At 39.7% G+C, this 24,842-nt stretch overlaps 1 protein-coding gene across 6 annotated transcripts in view; it reads left to right on the forward strand.

Annotated features, from left to right (window-relative positions):
• The first annotated feature begins 1,422 nt into the window (after window positions 1-1,422).
• The window catches only part of CNOT2 (CCR4-NOT transcription complex subunit 2), an 84,756-nt gene continuing 61,336 nt past the window's right edge, over window positions 1,423-24,842 (forward strand). For 2 of the 6 annotated variants that reach the window (XM_064701931.1, XM_064701935.1), the window contains exon 1: window positions 1,423-1,562. The gene's annotated coding sequence lies outside the window, so the exon portion shown is untranslated. Of the gene's footprint in view, window positions 1,563-2,188; window positions 2,209-23,316; window positions 23,337-24,842 lie in introns of those variants that run through there. The other 4 variants (XM_064701932.1, XM_064701937.1, XM_064701936.1 and 1 more) reach the window with 3 other exon arrangements.

The raw sequence follows: 24,842 nt of genomic DNA on the forward strand, positions 1-24,842 counted from the left end.
CTCCTATATTTGATTTGTGGTAAAAGAGGAAATGTTTGATTTTTCAGACTGAACAACAAAAGTGGTCCAGAAGTTCATACTATGAATAGCATGTCACTTTAGGTACTGTCTAATGGTTTGATTCTAGCAAATGCATGAATTTGTCACAAAGGAATGGTTTATGATTAAATAATAAAATGCAGTGCTTTCCTGCATGGTGTATACACACATTCACTTCAATGACACAGCAACCATGCTCATCACACAACTAAAGCTGGTGGCATTAAGAAAATGGCCTCCTGGCTTAAAAGGAAGACTGCTCTTTTATCTTCAAAACATATTTATGTTGGCAGACATGTTACTGTAGTACCTTTATCTATAAAATATTAGTGTTGTGTAACCTGCTGAATTCTTCAGTAATTCTAAAATCAATTTGGAGGTTCAAAATCAAACCTGAGAAGAAAGCACACATGTGAAACTATTCAAAGAAACATTCTATTTCTGCTCATCTCTTTGCTTGAAATTTTAAACTTTATGATGATTTCACAACCAAACTAAGGTGTCAGTGCCATTGGGGTTTTTATTGATGGGGAAGAGCAGCCAGTTCACAATGATGTTGGCCATCATCCTGTAAACACTTGTGCACAGGCTTAGCTTTTGTACCACTGACAGTTTCATTGAATTCAAAGGGATTATTTGCATGAGTGTTTTGTGCAGCAGCGCTTGCTGTATTCAAGCCACTGCTATAACACACAGGTTTTGAGGGTCGAGAAATAAAAAATCCACATGGGTCATCTTGTAAATGCTTTTCCACTTTATTAACACACCCAGTGGATAGCTGGACCTGTCTATCCAGTGCTATCACACTGCAGAGAAAACAGGAACCTTGACCCAATTTACCCCATCGTCGGGTCGTTCCTGACCTAAAACTCCCCAGGATAACAGAGAGGCCAGGCCGTTCCTTCTGCCCTCTGCAATCCAAAGGGAGCTGTCAGAGCAGGGCCACGGGGGATGGGACGCCCCCTCTGGAAGCTGGGGCGCTTCCCACGGGAGCGCGTCCGCCCGGGCTGGGTCTGCAGCGGCCCCGGCAGCCCGAGGGTGCGGGGCGAGGGAGGATCGGGAGCCCCGCTGCGCCCCGACCCCGCTCAGCCCCACGGCCCGGCGCTGCAGGCCTGCGTGCGGCCCTCTCCCCTCAGAGAACGGCATCTGGGCCGGGCGCGCCCCCGGCCAGCAGCGTCTCGGCGGGGCCGGCGGAGCGCGGTAGCATCCGGCAGCCCCGCGGCCTGCGGGCCCTGCCCCCAGCACTGGGCCGCGAATCCCGCGGGAGGCGGAGGGAGCGCAGCCGAGGGAGCCTCGCTGCTCCTTCCTCCTCCCCTCCCTCCGGTCCCGCTCAGCCCCTCCGCAGGGCCGGGCCGTTGCGGGCGGTGCGGCGGCGCTGCCCCCGCCCCTCGGCGCTGGCGGCCGGGACGAGCGGCGGCGGGGTCACGGCGGCGGCCGGGTCAGAGGGTAAAGGTTGCTCCCCCAGCATCCTCCGTGCTGGATACTCAGCCATCTTGGATTCGCGGGACAAGAAAATTCATGCGGTGAGTCCGGCCCCGGCCGCCCCTCCCCGGCCCCGCCACCGACCCGGGCCTCGCCGCCGTCTCGGCCGCGGCCCGATGTGGGAGGCCCGGGCGGCGGCGCGGCCCTCGGCGGGGCTCGGTGGACCTGGGGCCGCCCCACCGGGTTTCCGTTTGCTTTTGTCTCCGAGGGGGAGCGGGGGGGACGCGCGGCGCCCGAGCCGGGGGCGCAGCCGCAGGCCCGGCCCGGCCCGCCGTCCCCTTCCCTCCTTCGCGGCCGCGGGCGGCGGCGGCTCCCGGGCGCCGCTCCGGGGCCGGGCGAGGCCACGGCCCGGCGGTGTTTGGGCCCCGCATCCCTGCGGCCGCCGTTGGCAGCTCGCCCTGCGGCCCGCTCGGCCCGCCCGGCCCGCCCGAACGGCTTCTTCCCGCCGCCGCCCCGCCGGCTGCTCCCAGGCCTCCTCCGTCCCTCCGAGCCCGGCCCCGCGGGGCCGCACGGCCGCCCGGCCCTCGCCCGCCGCCTTGCCCGGGCCCGGCGCCGGGGCAGCGGAACCTGCCGCCCACGGCCGGGGCTGCGGCGGCCCCGCGCTCCGCCGAGCGGCCGTGCGGCCTGCACCGCGGGCCCCGGGCGCAGAAAGGGGGTGAGACGGGGGTGCTGCTGGCTGGCTTTCGGGTGAAAAATTATTTTCTTTTTTCTTTTCTTTTTTTTTTTTTTTTCTTGCGCCTGTTTCACTCTCCTCCTGGCGGTGGTTAAGGCGGTGTGTAAACAGGTTCTGGCTTTCCCTCGGACGTGTTTGTAAAACAAACTTGAAAGGGATAGAGCGCGGTCGCCGGAGGAAGGAATCAGCCTTCCCCTGCCCGCCTGGGCGGCGATGACAGGCTCTGGCGTGAACCTGACCCGTGCTGGGAGAGGAGGTGGCACTGGGTGACAGGTTAGGGATAAGAGAGGGACAGTAGGGCGGTGGGGAGAGATGCAAGCGTCAGAGTTAGCAGTTTGGTTAGCGTATGTATGCTCCTGGTGAAAACAAGATACCAGCTAGTGGGTATTCTCGGTTTTAGGGTGGGTTTTTGTTGGTGAAGTTACAAGTAACTTTGTTTTGGAGGCTCTGTAGTGTGGGAAAATGAAAATATGCTTGTGTAAGGTGGTATTTGCTTCTGCTGCCTATTCAAACCTCACACAAGCATGTTTAATTTCTGCTGTCTCTTTTGTCAGGGAAAAAGTTGTTTCCAACTTTGCACTGTTTTATCCCCAGGGGAGGAGAAGAACTTTCTGTGTATCTTTCTTAAATATATATGTTTGTGTGACTTGAATGTGTGAAGGAGACACTCCTGTGTGCCCGAACACCAGCAGCATCTGGTGCTGGTGACTGGCTGCTACTCTTAACTCTTCTGCTGGAGAAAAATAGATGATCAAACCTGCTGTCATATCTGTTATTGGAAAACTTTATGTTTTGGGAAACTTGGATTTGTTTCAAACTGTTAAGACTTGTGAAGACCTGCAAGAGCAAAGTAATTGTAGAAGTTTATATTGCAAAGGTGTCTTCCTTTGATCTGGAAGAATTGTTGTGTATGTGTTGATGTACTTTAAGCTCTCTTAAAATGACACATTAGTAGAACATGGCTCACGGGATCAAGTTTTGTGAACTTGAACATGATGTATCTGTCCCATACCTTGTTTTCCTCTTCTTTTTGTCCCCCACTTCCAGTGTTCTTTATGTTGAGTATTCAGCTGGTATGCTAAACTTCAAGGTGTTGACTGCTTCTGATTTTAGAAAGGGATTTGAATACTCACTTATCAGGAGCTGACTGACTTGACTTGCGAGTGTATTTCCGTTTCATTTTCAGGAAGCTGTTGATAAAGTCAAGAGCGTAGTCATAGATAAACCTTGTCTACACATCTCCTCTAGAAACTTAATATTGCTGTCAAAGTAGTCATTGTTATTGCAACCTGTTTGTGTGTCAGTTCTATCAAGAAATGAAAGAAAAGCCCTTGGCTAAAATGAAAAATAAAGAAACACCAGAAATTTATATTAAAAAAAAGATTTGAATTCTCTTTAACGGAATCTAGTTCTAGATAATTGTCATTTAGTGAAAAAAATAGGACAGTTAGTGTGTCCTGAAGTTTGATGCTAAAAAATTTTCCCATAAGTGTCTGTTTCCACCTGAAAATTTTGGTCTTTACCTCAGTCACTTCATATGAGAATTCTGTGTGCCTGCAGCGGACCAATACATCTCAGAAAGTATTTCTGGTTAATTTTTATATTTCTAAGTGCATTTTTATTTGGATAGAGATTAGCTTTGAAATCAGGAACATTATTGCTTTTTAAGTCTTTGTTGTAGCTTTCTTAAAAATTACCCAAATATTCACGTTAATGCAAGGTCTGTAGTGTTGTAATTGCTAAGTTGTAACCTCATTATGGTTTTAAAGGGGCCTTGTATCATAACTTTGTTTATTCAAACATATCTTCTTCCACCTTCATCTTTTTACGAACTCAGGAAGTGAATAGAACTTAAAAATGCACCATAAATGAATTAAAGTAGAGCTTTCTGTCACCTGGGTTTCTGACTTTATCTGGAAGCTAAAGCAAAATATTGAATGGCTTGTTTTCCTATGAGGTAGTATAGAAAATGCACCAAGTATAGAATTTTATTCAAAAGGAAGTAGACCCATGTATCTAACTTTTAAAGTGATGTCTTGTCTTGAAGCTATAATTTGCTTGAATAAAAGGCGCCTTAAAAATGTGTTATTAAAAGAAAAAAAGGAAAAATTCCTAAATTCATGGCAGAGTATTTGCCACATTTCTTGTACATCTTTATAAATGTTAGCTTAAATAGAAAGCCCTTTACCAGTTTCTATAGAAGTACAGTACCTTAGGAAGTCAAATCAGTATTTTTACAACAGATTTAAATGATTGCTCTGTAAATGATCCAGTTTTTCTCATTTAAAATTACTCTTAATACAGTGTGTATGTAAATTTCAAGGATTGGCAAAAGCATAGAAGTTGAAGTTAGGTTAAATTTGCTTTATCTGAGCTTTTGAGACATAAATAAGTAAGAAAAAAAGTATGTGAGCATTCTGCTATAAGCAGCAATCTGCTAATATATTTGCTTTAAATTTATGTCTCAGTTGTGCTGCACTGAACAATTCAATATAACTTGTTTCAGTTGTCTTTCCTGAGTAGAATTGGCCTTTTTTTCCCTCTTTTTTTTTGTTTTCTTTTTTCTTTCCAGATATGCTTTAGTACATAGGTGCTCTGTTTGTGTGTGTCCTGTTGGTCTCCTGACCCAAGTTCCTGGAAAAGAACACCTGAGCCTATGAACACCTGAAATTTGTGTGTAGTCTCCTTGACTCAAAAGCACCTCCTTACATGCTGATGGTGAACTTTGTGCATGAGTTTTCAGGATGGATGGTGTATTTTGACAGCTAACTATGCTTTTATTGAGCATTATAATAGCATAGCAAGAATTGTGTCAAATGAAAATACTGCACAGTAGGATATTTTAAATTGTCCTTGTGGAATTATTTTGGTTTTTGGAGCAGGTGTGTATATACCAAGCATGGTCTGTGCTCATCAGCAAGAGATTCTTACGTAGGATTGAAAATATTTTTGTGTTTTTGTGCAAAAATGAAGAAAAAACCTAAAAAACCCCCAAAACCCCAGCCATAAAATGTTCATATTGCTTATAATATATATTTTATCTTTCATTTTTAATACTCAAATAAAATAGAATATTTTTGTTGTGGTGGTGTGCACTAGCTCATCTGCTCTGGTTGTGTAATGGGCTCCAAGTCAAGGTGTGAGTGGTTCTTGTCCAAAGGGGTTACTGAGAACCCTTAATGTGTCTTGCTGTAGCACTGGTTATCAGTAACATTACAGAAAAGTGTGCATTATTTTTCCCCCTGTCTTGGTTACTCTGCCATCTGATTGCTTTTTGCAGTGCTAGTACGTATAATTTCACAACTCTACATTTCCTAGGAGGATTCCTTTCAAATTATGCTGGTAGGTTAAATTTTTATTATAATGAAGACTTTTTTTCAGACACATCTCTCTCTTGTTAAATTGAAGTGTAAGAGTTGTTAATCAGAAATTCAGTAATAAGTAAACCATTGTTTCTTCCTGTTTCCCTTTTGATTTGGGATAATTTATGGGGTGATATTTTTTAAGTATTAGGTTTCACCCCATGTCATTTGGGATTTTTTTCCTTTTTTTTTTTTTTTTTTTTGGTTTATTGAACTTCAGAAGCATTTTCAAAATCCTGCTTTCAGATTTTTTATGTGCTTGAGATCGATCAGTTATGTTTGAAAATAGTTTGCTGTGGTCAAGTTATTCATCAAAAGATGTAGTTCATTAAACTGAAAACTGGTATAAAAGGCTGCTGTATTTGTGGTACATGAAATGGAAACTCTTACTTTGCATTGCTGTTGCTGAGCAGACAGTAATCCAGTGGGCTGAGTTGGACCATGCTTTCTGTGAGAGTTACCTGCTGCAGTGGGTTACTGTGGGTAAGTCATTTAACCAGTTCATAGCCAAGGTCTGTCTGCAGTAAGAGGATAATGGTTCCTGTGTTTCACTTGCCTGGTTCAGGACTCCTGTGGAGCCACGTGCCAGTAGCAGTTAGTACATATGGTTAGCAAAAACAATGTTAGCCCCCCAAAATGGCCCCATACCAAGTTCAGTAGGTCTGGTCTGTCCTTACGTGTTTCAGAATGGCATTGCCATTTGCATTGAATCTAAATATGTGTGCATTTGGAAACAATAGGAGAGGGGTTTTATGCACCAAAAAGAGGCAGTTGGACTTGTTATGGCCAACTATTTTTAATTTTAAAATGTTAACATTTAGATTTGTAGGCAATGTCTTGGCAAGCTTGTTTTTCTAAAGCTGTCTTTGTAACACAGACATTGATAATGTAATATCATATATTATCTTTTCTGTAAAAGGGTTGTCAGAAAATGCCTGTCAGGGTGTAAAATGAGCAACTAATGCTTGTGTCAGTGAACTCTACTTGTCTTACTGTCTACATGACTGTGAGTTTTTGCTTTGAGCTTCACTGGAATAGTATTTTTCCCCTTCCAGCTTATGAAAACCTTGCATTGTTTGGGGCAGAATGACTATTCCTTGTAAGCATTTTTTATTTGAATCATGAAAACTATTCTTGCAAAGGAAATGTTGCCAGAGAATTATAATGGTGGAAAAAACGTCTGCCAGTCTTCCTTCTGTTGCTCTGCTGTGTAGGGGACTTGTTTGGGTATATGCTTGAAGTCTTTTACCATTCAATAGTGATGAGGTTTGTGAGAAAGTACTTGTTGCATATAAATAATTATTTTTTGAAAAAGTTATAAAACAGGAAAATAACCGTGAAGCGCGTATTTCATGTAATGACCAAGTAAGCTAAAAAACGTACAGAAAAATGTAATCTCTTGAATATTTGTACCATGTATTGTTATGTGGAGAAGTGGGAATCTGAAAGGTTTTCAAATAGAAATCAGCTGTAAGCAATGTCAACTTTTGAAAGACTGACAAGATGATGAGCAATTCTGAATGTTAAAGTACCTTGTAATACTGTGTCCATCTGTAAAACTGCTTGACTCAAAAAATCTTTCTAATGAGATGTTTGATTATTTATTGCAGTGCTGGTACTGGTCTTGATACATTTCCTAACATGTCAAAAGCACTATCATAAAGTAGAAAGGTACCTTATGTTGAAATCTTAATTTGTTGACTTATTTTCTGGATGTGGATGCACATTTCCAGTGAGATGAAATTGATCAAGATCAGCATTACACATGAGAGTAAGTCAGTATCACTTTTTATTTCATGGTGGAAGTCAAAGTAAATTCCGGAATTCAGGTTCCTTTGCTACTGTGGTATGGAGTTAATTTTTTTTTTTTTTTTGCTTGTTTGGGGCTTTTTGAGTTTTCTCTTTTGGAAATTTCAGGATGATATGTTTTGGACAATAAATATATGTTTTGTTTCCCCCAATCTCCTGGAAGTTTAATTAGGCAAGAACATAAATGTTGTGAGACATCTATGATGGAACAGGGACTTACAAAATTTCTTGCAAGGATAAATTTAGTTTTCAGAAGTTTGGTGCTCTTTTGAGCTAAGCTTAGGTCAGTGTATGTTGTGAATACTGGCAGTATATGGTTGATGGCAAGTAGAATTTTCATTGGGATTAGTATTTTAATTAGGAATTGCAAACTCTCAATATTAGCTGTGATCCTAATCTTTTATTGTCTCTGAAAGACATATAACTTGTTTAAATGATTTTTTTAAAGCAACTGGCAGTTCTTTTACAGTCCACAGGGTAGATTCAATTTTACACTAGTCTGAATTAGATTTTATAGCAAGAGTTTAGCAAGTCTTGCAAACTGGGATGGCCAAGTGTAGGTTGGTAACCAGGAGTGACTCACTAAGAGCAGCATCTTTAACTTCCCTTTAACAATGTACTCCAGTGTCCAGCTGCTGGCCTTTTCTATACTAATGAATACCTGCATCTGCTGAGTCAGTTATTAAAGCAAAACCATTTTGAGCAGTGTATTTTAAAACTTAGTGGACTAAAGGTACTTCACAGGCCCTTGTGTTAATGTACTTAGGAGAGGGCCTGGAGAGGAGTGACAGAGGCTGCAAACGAGTAAACTGTTGGTGGTAGTAAATGAATAAACTGTTGATAGTAGAATGTGCTTCATGGATTAATTTATGTTTGTAAGAAACATAAAAATATAAAATTAGTCATATATAGATAGATAATCCAACTTTGGGTTAACTCAAAAGTTAAGCATTTAACTGAATTTATATAAATATGCTTCTATGTGGAAACAGAACTCAGAAGGAGAAATTAAGATTGGAAATATGGTCCTACAGACCTCATAAAATTGTGTCTAGGTGAAGGAAGGAATTTCAGATTAGTGTAACTTCTTGTAAAAGAAATAGACATGACTTACAGGTATGTATTTGCTAGGATGGCAGCTGGTTAAGCATCCTGTAAATAAACACAGGCAGACTTTGAGTGACCACACTACAACTCTTTTCCCTGAAGTGGGGGGAAAGTCACAAAGAGATGTGGAAAAGAAGGAAGTTGAGGGTTATCGTGGTTCAAGTATTAAGAAGCAGAACAAATCTTTAAGAAACTAATTTTTATTAATTCTTCTACTCATAACATACTCTTTATGATTAGTAGGGCTTTTGTGTTTTGGTTTGTTTTTTGTTTATCTACTGAATGTAAGTTAAACTTTATAGTCTCAAATGGTTCAGTATTTTTGGGACTGTCAGGAGAGAGCTTCAGTCTGAATCGAACCTAATATTCAGCTCCAGCTGAGCAGTTGTTCTTTGTGCCTATTGATGCAACTGTCCATGGCTCTGCAACAAATTCCAGTGCAGTACTTAATTTTGTAATGTGCTTCTAAAAATAAGTGCATAGTCTTATGTAACACATCTTGTATTGTTAGCACCTAGAGGCTTCATCCCCACTGGTATGAAGTGGAACACATCCTACATGATTTTTGATTGTGGGTATTTACGTCTGAAACACTTTCTCTGTCAGTGTCTATGGGCAAAGAGTAGCTTTGTTTTAGGAATGACTGGTAGTTTTAGGAATATCAGGTACCTTGTTTGCATGGTGAAGTATGTTTCTCCTCTGCACAATTGAGCAAAACAACAGTTGGACAGGTACTACATAGTTCAGTAGACATTTGTTTCCCTAAAGAAGCTCTGTGGATTCCTGCTCATGGGTATGTGCACCTTCTCAGAGCTCTCACTTCATTTGGCTCTGCACTGCAACTGTAAGAGTTCTGAAAGTCTGTGGATGCTGCAGACATGAAAATGAGATGTTAATCATATTAATGCAGCTTTGAGGGCAAACTCAGAATCTTGAAAAGAGGGGTGACATTTATGATCAAATTACACTATTCTGTTAGACTTTGTACAACTCTTGCTGTAGTCTTAGCAATGTTTTGATCTCTTTAATGTGGCTTTTCTCCTGCTTTTTGAATTCAGGCTGCAAATAACATATTAACTTAAATGATAAAATGCATCATGTCTTGCTGATAGGATGACACCTGTACAGAGCAAACTTGTCATATGTAAATAAGGGACAGAAATCAAATTTATCAAGAGTTACAGCTTTATCTGAGTAACTTGGTTCTCATTTTTCACCACTGCTTGAAGCAGATGCTATGCTTTTATGTTAGAGGCCCAGCTGAAATTTCAGAGTAGAGGATTGAAAGTTCATCTCAAAGTCTGAGGCCAAAACAGGGGCAACCATTCTTTATTCTCTTAGTGTCCCTCTAGAAGTTAATTTTCTATAGTGCTGTTTACAGACATCCCAAGTGCTTCACTGTACAAAATCTCTCTTTCCCTGAGAGATCTGGTACTTCAGTGAAGAATGAATTCAAAGGGATCTGAAGAAATAGATATTTGTAAAACTAAACAAACAGGTAATCTCTTGATTAGGTTGCATCTTTAACAATAAGTGAGATGTTTGTAGATGCTTTTAATAATTGTTTTATCTGAACAATTCAAATTATTTAATTTTCTAGCAATATCTAGGCCATAACTTTGGTGCTGGGAAGCACTGTCAGCCCTCAGACTTCCTTTTGTCAACCATGGAGGTAAAATCTGGCAAGACTGAAAATGTAAAGCTTGATGTTTATGACACCAGAAGCCCAAGCTTCAGTGTTACGGTTACCCTTGGCAAAGTATGGGTTGCCTTTGTCTATCCTAACAAAGGCAAACAGCACACGTACAGGTAGTTAGAAGTGTGCCATTTCTACATGTGTGGGTTTTGTTCTTTGTTTGGAAAGGCTGAGACTGTGGGCCCCGCTGGAGCAGGCTCGCCCCTCTGATAGGCAGGGAGAAGGTGGGCAAGGGAGGGAGGAGCCTCTGGTGTGCCCCAGACCTAGCCTGTCATTAACACTGTGCTTGTAGAGAAGAAGTAGCAAATCTGTTCTGTCTGGTATTATTTCCTCTTTTTCTTGAGTAGGTATCCAGGGAGCCAAATGCAAGAATAATGCATTGGTTGTGTATTTCAGCATTTTTGTGCCAGTCCTTTTTTTTTTATTTTTTAAAAGCGTGTATCCCAGAGCTTGCTCACCACAGCTGTTTGTCATCTGTTTGTTCACTGGTAAGAGAAGACTGCTAACATGAAGTAGGTCCTGCACTGAGCCTTCTTGGCCTGATTTGAGTGTCAGGAAAATATTGGTTTCACCAGGTTCATAGGGGGTTGTTGAGTGAGAGGAGTTTAATGAAAAGAATGTGCCATTTATTTTGGTGTGGAGAATCAGTACACACTTTACTTTAAACAGTAAAGTTTTACTTAATTGTCCTGTTAATATAAATTCTATTTGTGAAATTAGTGTGTCTATCCCTCACTCATCATGTAACTTACTATTTATTAAAAGCTTCAGAGTTTTATGGAAGATGGCATAACTTCCCTTTCCTGTCTAATTAAGCAAAACTTTATAGTTTTATGTGAGGTTTATTCAATATCTACCTTTTTGACTTTCAGCTTATAGAGTGAATGGATGGTCTATTTTATTGATTAATACAGGGTCAGAATGAGCTCACATCCCTGTAATGTTGCTCTTGCCATGGCATGCTATAAAATTGTGTGGGTATGTTTTGATCCTTCTGAGATATGAATATTTTGGCAGTGAACATGTTTTCTGTGAAAACTCGTAGTCACTAATAATTGTAGTGACACTCTAAAGTATCTGTGACTGTTTTTACTGGGAAAAAAGTGCATAAGACCACAGAGAATGACAGATTTTGCTTAGAAGGTAAGCTTCTGAAATTGTTATGCATGAAGACCATTCAAAATAATTCAGTTGCCGGTGTTAAACTAATACTGAAACAAGGAAAAAAGTGAAAATGGTCTTGCTTAATCCGTTGCCCTCATACTTTGTAGCGTCAAACCCAGAAGACATCAAATTTTGCCTTGGTTTGCAATACAAAGTTCCCTTTCGTGGTGTGTTTCTTCTCTATGAGTGCAACTGCCACGGTTCTGCCCACTGCATAATTCTTTCTTTTCTTTCTTTCGCTTCTCTGTTTTCCTCTCAGAGGTGAGATTCCAGTGGTGGTAGGGATATGGACAGTAAGAGTGCTATCTTAAAACAAGATAGACAGCTGCTAATAGAATGGGTTCCACAGCAAGGCCTTGTCATTCCTGGGAAATGTTGCCAGGTCCTGCTCCTGACAGCAGTGTGACTTCTGTGGAAACTGCCAAACTGGTCAAGTAAAATGGGCAAAAAATCAGAATTATAGATGTCAAGATTACTAATGAAAATGTGTCCCTTGAGTAAGAGTGGGACTCCTAGTGATACCTTGTAATTACACATCTGTTATGAGAATCTAATCTAAATTTGAGGTTTGAAGTGATAGAAATCTATGCAGCACTGCTGATGTGATCATATTCTTCACTTATTGGTTCTTTAATATAGAATATGCTTTAAAATCTTAACTATTAGAAGTTTAAAATTGTTTTCATTAAGTGTTTAAGAGAAGCTTTGAGTTGGGTTAGCACATAAACCTGGAGAGGAGCAGCTCTGTTCCATCAAGTCATGAAGGCTTTCCAGTGTTAATATAGGCATGTTATTCTGAGAACTAAAGTTTTGCCTGAAGACAGGGATTTAGGTAAGTGCAAGACACTCCAGGTAGCCTTTTCTTATCTCCTGTACTCCCAGAATGCCTCTCTTTTTTTTTTGGCTTAGGTATTCTTATGGTTTGTTGGTTTGTTTTTGTTTGGGGTTGTTTTGTGCTTTTCTTACTCTTTCATCAGTTCCTTTTTGCTGTGTTTCATTTCTTCTCCTGCAATTTAAGATTGAAAAGTGATGTTTTGGGTCACCTCATTGTTCTTCCTGATGCTTAGTTTTTGCCTTGCAGTGTCAGACTTGTGTAATTTTCAGTTCGTAAACTGAGAGGGATATAGGTCGCTGTTTAAATGAGCGTTTGAAGTTTTCTTGCAAACAAACCCCTCCCTCAGTACATAAAACCCTGCTTCAGTGGCCATTAAAATTGCAAACTCAAGGGAGTCTGAATTCAAGGAATGCTGGAATGAAGGCTTTCTTTCCCATCTAAACTCAGGTTCCATATACATGTCACTGTTACAAAGTTTTTTTGATCAAATAATATTTTCCCCAGAGCACTCTGGTCTCATTGGTCAGAGAGGTTTCATGGTGTTCTCACACTGAGGTTTTTCTTTTTTAATCCTGTTTTTCAGATCATGCTATCCAAAATTATAGGCAAATACAGGATTAATGTTTTCTCTCCAATTTCTTCATTATAGTTTCATGGAAGTGCTTTATAATATGTTTTTGAAAAATTACATTTTTATATTGCTTCACTGAAATGACAGCGATGCATTACAAATAGAGAAACTGAGACACTGGCTTAGGATTTCATAACATAAATACCTTCATTTAATTTGCAGCTGTGAATAGTTAATGCTTCTCCATAGACTCATGAAATATTTCCAGCAGAAGGCACTTGTAAAAATCTGTGTGTGGCTCCCTCAGCATTGTTAAAAAATAAAAGAAAATACAAACATTTATGGACAGACATAAAATTAGTTTACATATATGGTATTTAAACATCTTAGCTAGACATGTTTTCTCTCTATAGTTTCTGTGTCATTAATTAGAAGAGGATAGAAGGAGATCTTGAGGGTGGTTCCTGGTCCATTGAACAGAAGAATGGGAAAATCCAGAAGGGATGGGTCCAGGATCTGAGGCTCTGCATGCTGTAGTGTCTGAGTCTTTGGGGCTCTCTACCTACCCATCAGCACCTTACACATCTGTCTTTTTCTTTCTGCAATTTCTTTTTCTGTTCCTGTTCTGAACTCCAATTCCTCTTCTGGTTTCCTCCTCCCCTGTGTTCTAGCTGTTCTCCTGCTAGCACCCAACTGCTATTTAAGACAATGCCAAGCATTCCTCAGTCGAGGATGGCAGCTCCTTAGCTATCTCGTGGCTGAGCTTGCACCCCCAGCAGGCCCAGCAGTCCTGTGCACGAAGGGGAAATGTGATGTAGATCCGAGAGAGCCTGCACGGTGTCAGTGCAGCCCGTGAGCGCGGCCGTGCAGAGCTTGCAGCTGAGGTGGATTCAGCAGCTCTGCATGGTGGTGCTACACAGTGGTTTCCCAAGACAAGGCACTGTTACACAGCATTAAAGTACTAGAGCATCCCAACAGAATAGATTTTTAAAATGGTTTCAGCTGGAGGGGGGTGTTTTTCTGTTGAAAAACGCTGAACTATCTTAGCTGCTCTAAAAAAGAATAAATTTGATCAGTTTTGCCCGAAAGATGGGTAAAGGTTGTGTTTGGTTCCAAAAGGCTTATGCATTCTGTAGTTTGGGCAAGTGAAAGAATATGGGGTCTTAATGACTGCTGCTATACAATACAATAGTACTGCCTGTGCTTTCTGTAACAATTTAAGTTGGTTTTAATTTAATAAGATTGCATCAGTATGTTTTCATAGCTTTTTCTTCTTCCAGAGTAGTGCATTTGAAGGCATTTTTAAACAAGGCCCAGATTAAAGTGCATTTCATGTGCATGCAATTTATTGTGCTGTTCTGAACATGAAGTATAAGAAGAACTGTAGAAAATGTTTTGAAAATTCCTTAGTTTCGAAATGTTGGCTTAAACTTCAAATTACAGGATTTTGTTCAGAAATCCCAACTTTAAAATACAGAATTTTCAAAGGAGACTATCTGCCGAAGATTTCTTTCGAAAATGGCTCAGGAGTTAAATGCTTAGAAAAAGTATTTTTGTGCTCTTGATTTTTTTTAAATTTTCTTTTCTGAAATAAAGTGTCACTTTAGGAGATAAGTTGTGTCTGTAGGAAGATTATTGATATTTTTAGAAATTGATTGGAAAGCAGTTAGCTGTAACTTCATGGTTAAGAAATGACTACCGCTGTATTGTAAATGAAGATACTTTGTGTGTAAGGATATAGGAGAGTAATGTCGTGAGAAATAGGGTCAAGCAATTAAAAGTGAAACTGTTACAAGAGGAGTGGATGTTTTCAGGTGAGGTGAAGATTTTAGTTTTATTTGGTGTGTTCACCTGCATTAAAACTATTGTGAAAATACTAAAGATGTTTATTTAAGGAATATATGAGTCATTTTTTCCACTTTGTGTTTTACAAGTGAGACTGAATACCCAGACTCAGCTGTAAATCTTTGAGTGTCAGCTATAAGATCCAGATTTATCCCACATATCTTTCTTCACTTTGTTTTATTGCTATTGAGTCTTCTGACTTCAGCTGGCTAATATGTAGGCATGTAGGCCTCTGCAAGTCCAGGTAAAGATGTGCAAGAGCTTGAGTGTCCTTGACAGTGCATGCATACAGCAGAAGTGGGCATTTGCTCTGGGATGGAATGTGCATATCTGAAAGAGTACCTGTGCTAGGGCAATGTGTGTAACAGGTCACAGGGACACTGTAAATGTTGCTGTACCCTTGTCCTCTTCAGACTGTCCTTGTGGCAATACACTTACAGCCAGGCTTTATGTTGTGCAGATATGCTGCAAATAATAACTGGGGATTCAGTAGGATGGACTTAAATGTGTGAGTTGCTGACCTGGTGAGTTGCTGAACTTCTTTTTATGCTTCAATTTCCAGATAGGGATGTTTTTTCCTTATTATGCAGGTCTTGTTTTCTGTGTGTAACCCAAGGTTTTAGTAAAAATCTTCCCATATAAATAGGGAGTAGAACTGCTAGACCTGTGCTAAGGCATAAGAACCATAATAAACCTGGTATCAGTGTAGCAATTGCAGTATAATAATGATTGAAAAACCTTTGAATAATTAAAAAAAACCCACAAAAACCCAAAACCAAACCCCATGCAACAGTGTACAGTCAGTAGGATCCCTGTGGGATTATGCATGTTTTGAAGACTGCCTCTATGTGCCTGTGTGAGTAGTGATTATCAAGATTTCAAATGGGATTATGGTTAGCATATTGTCCTGTTAGGGATCAGTTCTGGACTCACATTTTCTTCTCTGCCACTTTGTCCTCCCTGTGTTGTGGTCCTTGTCCTTCTTGGTGAGGGGCCTGTATTGAATTATGGTTTGTTTGCTGGCTCTTCACAGACTGCTTACTGCCTGCTTTTTAGGCACAGTGCCCATGGAATCTTTCCTTTTCAAACTTCTTTGTCTGACAAAGTCAGAGTTTGTACTTCAGAAAATTTATTAAGATTCTTTTGGTTGAGAGATGTGATAATTTTTTTGATGTATAATTTTATAAGGACGTGCGGTGTTGCTTTTGCTGTCTCAGTGTGTGCTTCTCCCTTCAGATGCAAGTATTAATGATTACTAGTTCTGATTAAAAAATGTGTTTAAGTTACGGTTTCATGTGGATTTTTTTCTTTTTAATGAATCGGAACAGTATAAATTGGATTAGGAGTAGAACATTCATAATAAAAAGTTTGCAATATGTAATTTTTGCTCAACGGCTCAGTGTCCTCTCTAATTGTGCACTTCTCTTGAGATCTATTATGAAAAGATCCCTACTGGGCCACCATGCTGACAGTATGAAGTTAACTCAAGGTACTGACTTTGGTTGTAAAAACCTCCTTAAAATGTGAGCTGTAGTACTTGCCACCAGTCTGTCCTAACAAAGTTCAAAATCAGACTAAATTTTTCTCCAGCTTTTTCATTGCTTTTTTATTGTATTTGTTTTCAAGTATGTAATGTACTCAAGAATCATTGAGTTTTAACAGTGTTAATTTATCTTTCTGGTGTTTTTGTTCTTTAAAATGTCTGTTAGGCTTTCTAGCTGTAAAAATACACTTGATACTGATGGGCCTACATAAACTGGTGGACTTGCTTATAAACAATTACTTTAATTTTTTTTTTTAAGAGTTCTGGATAATTAAGAAATGCAATGGAAAAATAAGTTTTTCTATAAAGAGACAGATACATAAATGGTTAAGGGAGCATCCATGAGGGCAGCAGACATACACTGCTCCCATGTACATCATGTAACTGACACATGTTAATTGTGGTGTGCTTCAAATGAGTAAAACACTGACACAATTTCTTTCATTTGGGCTTTTACCTAACTAAACCAATTAGAAAAGATCATGACACTCTTTCATACTTCATTTAAAACTTAGGTTTCACGTGGTTTTGAAAATTCTCAAAGGGTCTGTTCTTTTAAAAGGTGAATTTCCTGTTTTATTTAGTGTCAGCCTTGCTGGATTTCATGTCCAGCATTAAAACCAATAGTTTCTTGATATTGTAGTTAATAAATTTAGTTGTGAAGATTCCTTGTGTGTCTGTTTATATGTGTCTTCATCCTTCTTATCCAGAACTCTTGAGATTTCTGGATATTTTTTTTCTATTTTTGCTAATTCTTTAGTGAAGAGTTTATATGTTTACTCTTAATTTGCAAATATGAGTTGCAAGCTCTAAACTGATATACCATCAGGTATATATTCCAAAATTGGACAGTTTAGATTTTTACATATAGATTAGTTTTGAGGGATAATATAACTTGAGATTGTGGATATGGTACAATTTTTTTTTTTGCATAATTAAGTGAGCAATTCTCAGTGAACGTCTTCCTTATAGAACCTTCTTATGGGAAATGCACCAAAATTAAAAGCATGATATCCATTTAAAAATATCTTTAGCTTGTGTCCAGATAGGAGACAGAGAGTACTGTCTTCTATTTGTTTCAAAGTAGGCCTTTGTTAAGTGAACACTTTGGATTATTTGGATGTTTAAAATGACCTGATGGGCATTCTAAATAAGGCCTTGTCTCTAATGTCTCTGTTAGCCCATTAAGTAAATAAGGTCTCTGTTAAGGGTTAACAGAGACATTACTTAGGCGTTAAGTCTAGCTTTCCTCACTTAACTCCAAGGAACTTGCCATAGGGTTGTTGTGAAAAGTAAATGTCCAGATATTCCTGTGCTGCAGCCCAATTAGGAGCGGGAGAACACATTCAGAATCTTTTGGCTTTCAGTGTCCTGGAAGGTACAAGTAGTTGATAAACAGATGCCATTAAAGACTGTAAGGAGGGTGCCCCTTGGAAGCTGTTTTAGGGCTTATAAAGTAGAAGTTATTATTGTTAAGCTATTCTTCATTTTTGTGGTTGCTCTGATTCCTTGCAGCTGGTCTTGCAGCTCACCAAGGGCCAAGAGGAATAAGTTGTGTCGGTTAGAATTATTTTTACTTATCTGTCATATCTTGAGAATGCTGGTGTTAATCATTCATGGCCTGCAAAAGGTGTTTTCTGCAGGCAGTTGTAGTGGGTTTGGCTGAAATGAATTAATTTTCCCACAGCAGCCCTCACAGTGCTGTGCTTTGCATCAGTGGCTGGAAAGGGATTGATAACACACCACTGTTTTGGCTACAGCTGAGCAGCTCTGGCACAGCATCAGAGCTCTATCTCCAACATTTCCCCCACATCAGTAGGCTGGGGGTGGGCAAAATCCTGGGAGGGGACACAACTGGGCCAGCTGACCCAAAATAACCAAAGGACGTTCTATAGCATATGAAATCAGCTGTGATGTAAAAGCTAAGACAAAGAGGAGGAAGGGGGGTGGTATTTGTTATTTTACAAAGTTTGCCTTCTGCAGCAGTTGCTACAGGTGCCGAGGCCCTCCTTCCTGGGAAGTGGCTTGCTGAGGGAAGTGGAGAGTTAACCTCTTGTTTTCCTCTTTACTTCTGCATGTGCAGACTTCTGGTTTTGGTTTAGTAAGTAGACTTAACTCTGGAGTTGTTTTCTGGCTTTCTTTCCCCTGTGCATGTGGGAGGGGAGAGGGATAGAGCAGCTTGGTGGGCACCTGGTATCCAGCCAAGGTCAACCCATCACAGAAGCAGAAAACATTAGATGGAGAGATTTTAGAAAAATTGTGGAAATTGAGTTTTTGGACAATGTGGACTGTTCAGAACAGTGTCACATTTTCTCTTTTGGAAGCAAGACACAGAAACCATTTATGCAAGATGTTGCTTTCCCCTAGACAGAGATCATGGAAGAACAATATAAACATATTCTGTGGTGTCAGCCTTCTGAGTGAAATATCAGGTGCAGAGCAATGGCTCTGATACAGCCATGTCTGAGCAAGCTATTTATGATCATTACCTGCACAAAAAGCTTTGTGCTTCCTTTTTTCTCTGCATTCATAAATGCTTCCGGGCAAACAATGGCCTGCCAGCACAGGTACCTGTATGAGAGGGAAGTGAGCAACTAAACAAACCCAAGAGATCTGGCCAGTCAGTAAACTGGCTAGAAAGTTGCTGTGAGAACCAATGCAGAAGTTGGTTGGCAGAGCCTCCTCTGATAAATGAGGAAAGTAATTTTTAACTGTTCCTTGCTAGACCAGCTTGCAAGCCCTGCCTTAGGCTCTAACAATTATCTCTGATTTCCAGCAATGCAGCTGAATTAAAGAGAGCTGCTACATCCGGAAAAGATGAACAAGTTTCTAAAGAGATATTTCAGGTAGTTTGCTGTGTTTTTCTCCAGATTAAGCATGATCTAGGAAGCTGTTACTGTTCTTGGAGGTTCTCACAGAATGAGGTTTTGGAGGTCACAGATGGGAGTATTTCATAGATGGAGCAATATCTTGGCAATTAATTTAAATGTGTCATTGAACTAAGATTTTTTGGTCTGCTCATGGTGTGATATTTCACGGAGTATCCCCTGGAAATTGGCTGAGTTGAGGTGAAATCCGAAATTCTTTCTGTGTAGGATGGCTTTTTCTGTTTGAGCATCCATACTTCTTTTGCACACCATTTTCAGAATAAGTTCAGCTTTTTACAAATATCACTTAGTAAGCTACTAAGCCAAAATAGAACAGTTCTATGAATGTTGGGATGAATTTGAAAAATGAGTTATGGCAAAATTAAGCTATGTGGAGGAAAATTTTCAAATCTGCCATCTTACATGCCTCTCTGTTTTATTTTGGGTTTTTTTTTAGTTTGGTTTTGTTCAGATTTTAGCTCTATGCCTGTCTTATCCAAAGGTAGTTTTCTGATACTTTCCCAACAATCAAATTTCCTTTTGTCTTCAAGTGTGTCTGTTTCCAGGAGCCAGACTTCTGTAGTAGCAAGTCCTAAGTCATGCTCTTGGCTGCTGTAGGCTGAGTATCCCTTACAGTAAACTTACAGAATTTATTTTACTAAGAATAGCAGTTTTTATAGTAAGTTCTGTTTGTCTCACTTCTCAAACTTTAAATGGAGACAGAAGCTGCATTCTTTGCATTCTATCCATAGTGAGGGAATGAAGGAGGGAACTCGTGCTTTTCAGTAAAGAGTATAAACCTGGGATTTGCTCTTCTGCATAGTTGCAAAATATGCTAACAATTCCCTGTAACTTTGTTTGTGTTACTATACTCAATTGATTAAGGTCTGTCCAGTGCTAAAAATAAATTCAGTGCAGAATTTTAGCTTTAGAGATTCTTCAATAATATGCAAAGGAAGAAAAAATAACTCTTATCATGTTAATTCTCTTTCCCAGTCTTAGGGACAATGGGGCTTACAGTATTAGCAATCTGTTGCTCTCAGTGTTTAAATGGTACCGTCTGAGACCTTTGGGGTTTTTTCCCTGGCCTCAGTTTCTGTTTATGTTCTTGTCAAAATGAGCAAAAATTTATAGATTTTTATATACATATAATATATATATATATATAATATAATATGTATATAATATAGATGTACATGTTCAAGCCAACTAAAAGCAAACTCAAGAAGAGACCTATTGTTTGATCATATTCTTTATTAAACATTAACTGTTATGTTTTGCTTTTTTCAAATCTTTCAATTTGTTCTGTTATTCTTTTTTGTTTGAAGAGTGTGCTGAACTTTCAAAAATGTTTTGCATATTGATATTGTAACTCAGAACATACTCAGACTCCTGATACGTATAAGAACAGAGATTATACCAGCATTATTTTTTAATTGATTTGCCATGGAATGGTTTTGAATACTTGTTTTGTTATTGTATTGTTACAGAGGTTTTTTTTAAGGGACAGACGGTGTCAAATAGGTAGCAAGAAGTATTGGAATGTGAAGTAGCTGGCAATTAAACTATTGGGAAAACTTCCTAAAAATACTATGTATTTTTATATTTAAATCTATGTAACTATCATGATCACTAACCTTGACTTCGGAGCATTTTTGGGTACTTTTGGATGATACATATCTTTTAATTGTGTATAATCAAGATAATCTCTGGGTGCGCATTTCCAGATGCTTAATACTGCAGAAGAAGGATTTAGCATACATAGTAACATTTGTAATAATGATATTTGACTTAGTCTTAAATGTTCCAGTGTATCTTACTTTTAAGGAATGATTTGTAATATATTGTAAAATAAAGGAGTGCTCAGTTTTGCTGCATTTATGAGTGCCTGTGTAGTGACACATTTCTAATTACAAGCTCATTGTGCTTTCAGATGTATCTGTGCTTACATTAAAGAGATTTTTTTTTCTTTAGCTGCCATCTGAATGTTACTAGTGCCTTACGAACTAGTGAGTGCAATTACTGTTCTGGTCCATCAAGAAATTGAGAGTGGGGTAGCATAGGCAATACTGAAACAATCAATAATTAGATCCAAAGAGTTTTAGCTATTCCAATTTAAAGAGCAAAAGGCTGAATCATTTACTGACTTGAGAACTGAGCAGGTTTATGAGAGACGAAATGAATAAACTTCATGTTTTTTTCTAGGTACTTTGGCTTTACCAATCAGGAATAGAAAGGTGTTTTCTAATCAAAAGCAAAATAACCTGGACACTAATCAGCTGCAAGAGATGTGCAGTTTGCTTAATTGTCAGTACTATCTTGCTCCATCTTATTAAATGAGTGTAAAACCTGGATGGGCCCTGGAAGGAGTAATTATAGGCTTACTTTCAGTGTTAAATGCAGCTAGATTTTTGTAATTTTGATTGAGAAGTACACGTGCTCTGCAAAGAATAAATTGTTTTATCTGTTAACCATGTCTAAATATAAGCAGTCGAGTCTAAATTGTTAGTGTACTTGGCCAAAGACGGTTTTCAGTTAAACATTCAGTTATAAGAGATGGTGCTGGGATATTTAATGTGTAACCTAACTTTTTCTGTAATTCCCATATTAAGGATATGTTATTATGGGGTAGATATATATACTGGTGTGCTTTTTTTATCTCTTTCTCCTTGAATTTTTCTCCCTTGCTGTCTGTTGAAAGCAAGAGGAGGGTAAAACAAAGGGAAAGGTGAAAGTCTCTTCTACAACCCTCTTTCCCTCCTTACAAAAAGGAATATGGATACAGCTTTATTTTCAGACCCTAATTTAAAATGGTCTGTGCCCTATTGGTATCAGTAAAATTCCCTGGGTGTAAAAGCACTTGCTTTGGGGAAGGGATTGACTCCAATCCCTAACTAAACATAGCTTGATTTAACTCATGAGTTTCTGATTTGACTTCAGTGAGGCTCGTTGTGTATATGGCATTTCCACTTAAAGAGTGTGTTGTGTAAAAATAAAGTAAAAGAGTGATTGAAAGGGCACTGCTAATTTGTTTTAAGTTGAGCTTTTCCAGTAACGTATTTTGAATACTTTACCATGAGGCCTTTTTTATTTATTCAAATACACTTATTTTTCCCCTGCATATCACTTGCTGATCTACAATTTGCTGCAGAAACATTTGCTAGTCAGCAAAGGTATCTTGCTGCTCTGTTCTTCTGGAGCACCTTGTGCTGTCTGCTGTCTCTCCAGGGCCAGGGTTGTTGCCCTTGAACACTGGTTGGTCTGGGCAGATGGGAGTGCATGAGCAGAGCACAGCGTCCACGGATGCACCACAAAGGGGCTGTAAGAAGGAAACCAGTGATCTGCAAAGTGCTCTCAAGCCAAACAAGCAAAAAGGCTAATGATATTTTGAATTAACTTTCCTCAGTGCTTTGGTATTTGTTTGCCAGCAGGGCTGACAAGAGCATAAACCACTGTTTCATGGTTTAATAAAGTTCACGAGGGGTATTTGGTGAAGTCATGTGTTCTTGATTCTCTACAGAGTATGTGTATATTGAGGGTGAAGGCATATCTCCTTACCTTTTGTATTCCTGAGTCCTACTTAGGAGATATGTAGCTGTTTATCATGAAATGCAATTTTATTTTGCTCTGATATTGTTACTGCATTACTGTAAAGTTACTCTACTGACAATCTAAAAATAAGGGCATTTGGAGTTATCTTAATACCCACTTAACCATCAGTGGATAAAATTCTTGAACCATGCATGGGGTAATGTACTGTGGTGTTGAGTTAAATGGAGCAATTGGAGAAAAAAGATACAGCCATGTCTGGGCTGTGTTGTTTGAATAAATTAAACAAAATGGATCTGCATAAGTACCTGACTGGATTAGACTAGCCCAGATGTGCGCTTATAGCTCCACATAAATAAATGATGTTTGAGGAATTAAGTGGGAGAAAACTTGGAGAATTATTAGATGAAATAGAGTGAAATTCAGTTTCAGTGTATGAATTGGTTTAGCTGCAATGGTGTATACTGACCAATTTCAAACCAAAAAACAGGAATATTGCAGATGTGCTCAGATGAGTGCTGTTGGTGTGTGCTGAACTCGCAGTGTCCAGGGGCTGGGTTGTTGCTGTTGGGACTGTCTCGGCTCTGTTTCTGCACACGTTGTGCCAAAGGCTGCATGTGCTCTAAAGCTGCAGCTTAGATCCTGCATAAAACAGTTGGACAAATACTTAGTTACCCTGTTAACTTATTTGCCCAAACATCTAATTGAATGTAATACTCCTTTAACTATACTAAACAAACAAAAATTTATTTTTGCAGGTTTTTAACGGATGTGAAGATTCCTTTACCTTTGAGGTATGAGTCATGTAGGTGTTCACACAGAGATCCTTGTATGCTCACAGCTATTTGAATTAGAGACTTCTTCTATTTGTAAGTGGTATTTAGCTGGAGTATTCTTGGTGCCCTCCCCTGTTTAATGACAACACTTGGCTGTTTTTGTTTTTCCCTGAGCTGTGCGGTTTTTTACTTGGAGTTTGTGGCCTTTAAATCTACTTGCCCTACTTGTCATTGGCATTTGTGTTAGTGACTTTGTGATCTTTTCAAGCTCTGTGTATTGTAGGACAGGGCCAAAAGATGGTGGCAAGGTGAAAAAACTTCTCAACAGCAGATGAGATGGATGCTTGCTTATTTAACTTGTCTGAGCATGTGCTCCAGGCTGCGGATTTGTGGGGCATGATGCTGGATCTCTCTTTCCCACATCATCTGGGAATGAAGTAACTTCATAATACAATGCAGGTCTGCAGTCATCTTTGTCTGTCAGAGAGAGCACAACCCCTAGGTGTTAGTAGGGTAATGGCTTTGCTTCCAGGATTTAGCTGAAGGCACGGCAATGGCCTGTGTACTAGAAGCAGAAAAGGGAAGGGATGCGTCCTGCGACCTCACAGATGCTATGCGGTAGCTAGATTGTTCTTACCTGCAGGTATGGCTGAAGCCCAGCTCTGCTTCACTGTTGATTTCTGTTTTCTTGGCTGTAGGAAAGAAATGTCAGGAGTTCTAGCATTCTAGGGGGATATTCTTGGTGTTGCCTTCATGTCTGGCTCTCTTGACACAGAGAAATTTTAATAGTTAGAGTTTAGGGATAGGCAGGAATGTATTTTGCCAAAGCACTTGTATCTGTTGTAGAGGATCTGCCCGCCTTGTTTGACCTGAAAACAGATGGTCTCATGTTGACAGGTTTTCTAGCTGACAGCATCCTTTCTATTCCCTCTTTTATTTTTTTGGGGCTTTTTTTTCCCAAATAAGGTGACTTTTACACTTCTTGGAGACCTTGGCTTCAGCTTTTCCTCACTTTCTTTTCAGACATGAAGAAAAATAGTCACAGTTGAAGGCTTTATAAGCTTCACCTCTAGCTCTAATGACCCATTTGTATTCACTCTGTTTGCTGTGACTGTAGGTGTCCCAGCAGGTTCATACTGCCCATTTTGTCCACCCTGCCAGCAGTTTTCTTTCTCTGAAGTGAAAAAAACCCAGAGAACCAACCAGACAACCAAGCCAAACCCACAACAAACTCTCTTTCTCCTGTTCTTGATGCACTTAGCCACGAGTCCTACCATTCATACATGTCCTACAGTTTGTCACTACCTTTATCTTTCTCTGGAATTTTGTTATATAAAATTTTATTGCCCCACAGAGAGAGAGAATTTTTTATTGCCTGTTTTTCTAATATCAGAAAGGAGGAGAAAGATGAAATAATTTTATTCTGAACCGTTCGTCTTCTCCTCCCTTTTCCTTCAGTCTTTGTGACTGGCCATTCCCTTGGCCACTTGGGAAATTAATTGGTGTCTCTCTTGATTTCAAGAC

This window comes from Zonotrichia leucophrys, chromosome 1A, assembly GCF_028769735.1.
Source record: "Zonotrichia leucophrys gambelii isolate GWCS_2022_RI chromosome 1A, RI_Zleu_2.0, whole genome shotgun sequence".
Classification (NCBI taxonomy): domain Eukaryota; kingdom Metazoa; phylum Chordata; class Aves; order Passeriformes; family Passerellidae; genus Zonotrichia; species Zonotrichia leucophrys.